This window comes from Aphidius gifuensis, linkage group LG3 (assembly GCF_014905175.1).
Source record: "Aphidius gifuensis isolate YNYX2018 linkage group LG3, ASM1490517v1, whole genome shotgun sequence".
Taxonomy (NCBI): domain Eukaryota; kingdom Metazoa; phylum Arthropoda; class Insecta; order Hymenoptera; family Braconidae; genus Aphidius; species Aphidius gifuensis.
Genome location: NC_057790.1, coordinates 25,541,526 through 25,545,957, shown reverse-complemented (window position 1 = coordinate 25,545,957; position 4,432 = coordinate 25,541,526). Strand labels below are relative to the sequence as shown.

At 26.2% G+C, this 4,432-nt stretch overlaps 1 long non-coding RNA gene across 2 annotated transcripts; it reads right to left on the bottom strand.

Annotated features, from left to right (window-relative positions):
* Positions 1-961: 961 nt before the first annotated feature.
* LOC122853272 lies at positions 962-3,733 on the bottom strand. Of its 2 annotated transcripts, XR_006373899.1 has the most exons (5): positions 3,533-3,733; positions 3,226-3,298; positions 2,976-3,145; positions 2,694-2,873; positions 962-2,088 (listed from the first exon to the last, which is right to left on the bottom strand). It is a non-coding gene; the product is annotated as an uncharacterized LOC122853272 (long non-coding RNA). The 2 variants fall into 2 exon arrangements; XR_006373898.1 differs by lacking the exon at positions 962-2,088 and having other exon boundaries at positions 2,587-2,873.
* Between the last annotated feature and the right edge of the window lie 699 nt (positions 3,734-4,432).

The following is a 4,432-nucleotide window of genomic DNA, read 5'->3' as shown; positions in this document are numbered from 1 at the left end:
TGTATATCCAAGATGCCCCGAGGGTAACCAACGTTGAAAAGCCGTGAAAAGTGATAGGGGAAGTGGAGAAAAAAAAATAATAATAATAAACTTGGAATAAAGACAGTAAATGAAAAAAAAAAAAGGGTCTTTTTTACTTGTTTGACTCGCGTGCGCATTCCTGACAATAAATATATATTTCATCCATTAAAACCATAAATTAATTAACTAAAAATAAAATAAAAAAATTGATATAAAGTCAAGTGTATTAAATTTGATGTCAAGTTTTGAGCTTCACCACTGCAGGGGTCATTCATTTTTAGTTTTTAAGAGATGGTATATATAAGGTAAAGGTCCAGTAAGGGTGATGCAGTCGCCACGGACTCTTACCCTTGTTTAATGATACTCTCGGGATATACCCAGAGAAGCCCATCGTATTTATTATTTAAAAAGATATACAGAAGATACGAGAAGCCGAACGAGACTATCACTATTTTACTTTTGCCTGTTTTTGGATGCTTTTGACTCTTCGACATATACAAACACAAGGTCGAGTGTTATGTGCTTGTGTCTCATCGAGCAGAAAAATAAAATAATAAAAAGGAAAATATATATATATATAAATTTATGTATGGTTGAAACAAGAGACGAAAATTTATCCACAAACATGAAAATAAAGAAGGAAAATAAAAAAAAAGTCTGGGACAAATTAATATCAGCCCCGCGAAATCATTCCCCTTTTCGATTTTCCATTTGCAATGTATACATATCTCACGGGAAACATTTTGTATAGGTCAATGTATATGTATGTTTGTACACGTTGCGTCATGTACCATGGGATTTTTCAAACAACTTCCCACCGTCTGTCGATGATAAATTGTTTGTATGTCAAGTCAACCAAAAGATTCTTGGCGTGACAGGCCAATGGACGCGGGCATGTAATGATTTTCCAACAAATTCAATCCAATTCAATTATATATAGTTTTTTTTTTTTTACTTGTGGATGATGAATTATTAACAAAAATATATATACAAACCACACTAAAGATATTTATTTATTTTTTTTGCGTTAATAATTTTATACTGTTATGAAAATTATAAGCTGTGTAATTAATTTTTTTTTTATAAGTGCTTTTTAGTTTGCAGAACGAATCAATGTCAAATAATATGTAAGGTAAATTTGTACTGGGATATATATTTTTTGGCGTCAGCTGCCTGGTTATTGATACTAAATTTATTTCCACTTGACGAATTACTATTGTAACCACCGATAAACTAATGGTCCGAAAATTGAAAAAACAAAAATAATAATAAGCTATAGAAATAGAAATATAACAGAAAATAAAAAAATGTATTTAAATACATATTAAATCATAAAAAAATGTGGCATAAAAAAAAATAAAAAATTGTATTTTCGACGTGACTTGCATGACTGCATTGTGATATAACAATTTTTTTTTTTTATTGAATTGTTTAAAAATAAATTAAAAAATATTTACGAGTTTCATTTTTTTTTTAAATTTATTATAACTAATTGTTTTTTCTGTTAGAAAAAAAATTACTTGAAGCTGCAGGTTTGTTTGATAAATTTTTAGAAAAATTATTAAAATAATAATCAAGTTTGAAGTTTCTTGGAAATAATTTTATAAATGTTTAGAAAAAAAACTGAAAATTTTAGAAGCACCTGAAACACATCCTAATCACCCCCATCTACTCTGTTTGAGATAGACAAGGTCGCACACCCTGATCAATTCATTATTCTGTTAATCATTTAGTTTGACAATTTATAAATAAAAAAAAAAATGATCAAGGTGAGCTAAATAATCCAAAAACAAATACATTGAAAATATAATAGGGATTATCAAGTAGCCTCGAAGAATATTATCATAAATTCTTTGAAGTTACGAGATTGTTGAGGCGATTGTACACGAAGGGGTTGGTTAAATGAGTGACCAGAAGGCCTCTTACCTTACTGAGCTGATCTATGAGGCAACATGTTCAGATGATCTTACTCAGCTTGTCCAGGATCATGCTTGTTTATGTTTTTGAATCAGCAAACAGATGATGATCTTCACAAAAATACTGCACCACTTCACTAAACCACTGTCACTTTATAAAACATAAAATAAAATGATGAAAATTATTAAAGTGTATATGAGTTTTTCAAGTTTTTTGAATTAATTACCAGAGCCAATTTTATTCTGCTTGTTTTTAATATTATTTAAGTAATATTAATCAAAATTTAAATAAACAAAAAAAAATAATAGTTAACATGCTAACTGTATAACCAATCGCTGGATGAGATTGTTGAAAGCAGAGGATCGAATTCAGACACACACTGGCTTGATGAAATATTTTGTACAAGTGGCATCTGGTTCTCAACACTCCAGAGCTAAAGTATATAGATTATTTCATTTTATTTTTATACAAAAAGTTATTTTATTTAAAACTTGATTAATTTCAAGATGATATTTATATTATTTTTATGTATAACAAATATATTATCAATTTGTATTTATTGCTTATTGCGTGTATTAATTTTACATTCACAATTGGCTCTGGTATAATTTCAAATTAAATATCCATCTTATTTTTTAGTGCAATACATTTAATATAAAATACTCTGACTGATTGATCAGGTTTTATATTAAAATTACCAAATTGTTTCATCAATTCCTCAACAATTATTTGAAGAATCACCAAAACCAACGTACCTTTTATCACAATCAAAATCATCATCAATGACATCACTCATTTTCTTCTGTTAAACTTGATAAAAACAGCCAATTTATTTTTAAAACATTTCTTTCATATTTTCACCTTTGTCAGCACATCACAAAAATTTTTTTCAACTACATTTATTAATACTTTAATCATAGATTTATTGATGACAACTGTAATAAAAAAAATATGTAAATTAAATGAAATTAACAAGTAAATAACCAACCATCTTTGAATAATTTTTATTCAATTTTAAAAAAATTATAAATACTTACTCTATTTCAATACGAGTTTGATTGTTATTTCAATAATAATAGTGAATATATTTTTGTTCTTTTCATCTTGATTTTAGCAGTAGTTGTTTCAAAAATTATCAGCACATATTAATTTAGCAAATATCAATTTAATAATCAGTCTTAATTATCTTTGAAGCATCCAATAATACCTGTAAATTATATTACAAAAATATTATAACAAATTGTTGAATAATCAAATGAATTTAATTATAAATATGAATTTGTTTACCTCCACTTTTTGTTTGATAGAGTACCAAGAGCCTTTGTCACTTGCTCAGCTATATTTTCACACTTTTTTGTATCTAAAAACATTAAAAATAATAAATATTATAAATTGAGTCTTTATTTTGTAAATTTTACTCATTTTTTTAATTGGTGGAATTTATTTATTTGTCTTTTAACGACAACGTACTCTGACCTCAAATAATTTTGTTTATTTCAATTTTTTTCGGTCATTTATTTATTATTTTACTATTGTTTACTTGATTTTGAGTTATTTGAATAACAAAAACAAACTAAATGATAATAATATTTACGTACTTGCCGCCATTTTGATTGTTGTTGTTGTTGTCCGACAGACAATATCCAATTTTTGAGAGAAAATAGCAATGTTTTACAATAATTTATCACACAGTAGATCAACAATAAATAAACAAAACAAAACGTGACAAAAAAACAATTAATTAATTTAATTAAAACACTTGAATTGTTGTAAAATAAGCACTCGCGCAGCTATATGTCAATCACGTGAAAAAAAATTTTTATTTTACAACTGAGAATATACTATTTAACTGAGAAGTCATAGTCAAAAATGGAAAACAATAGCTGCGCTGCCAAGCAATAGGAATATCAACTACAAATATTTTCTGTCGGTAAAATTTACAAACTCTAAAATTTTCAAATTATATTATATGATTTTTACAATAAATAATTATAATTAATATTTACCATTTCTGTACAATTGTAAAAACGACGAATTTAGTATGTTTTGTAATTATTTGGGAAGAGAAATTTTAAAAATCGGAGAAAAAGAGTTGAAGAAAAGCACGGAGAATTTCATAAGTCAAAAAAAGTCGAGAAAAAGGTGGAGAAAATCGGAGAACCAGAGATTTAGCTGAAGAAAATAAATTTTCTTTTTATGAAATTATTTTCTCTATTATTATTAACAATTTGGATTATCTTGTTGTCGTTGTTGAACAACTTCAACAATAACTAGTCACAATGATCTGTAAAAAACCCAAAAAAATTTAAATTAAAATTATTTTGATTTTAAATTATATAGTTATTATTTATGTATTATTTATGTATTATACATTGCTCATAAATTTAATGGCAAAGAGGTTTGTAGATTAAAGCATCTTCAACTGGTTCATATTTGTTAGATATGATGTTGGTTTTTCAGTAAAACATAAATTTTTTCTCCAGATTTAATTTAC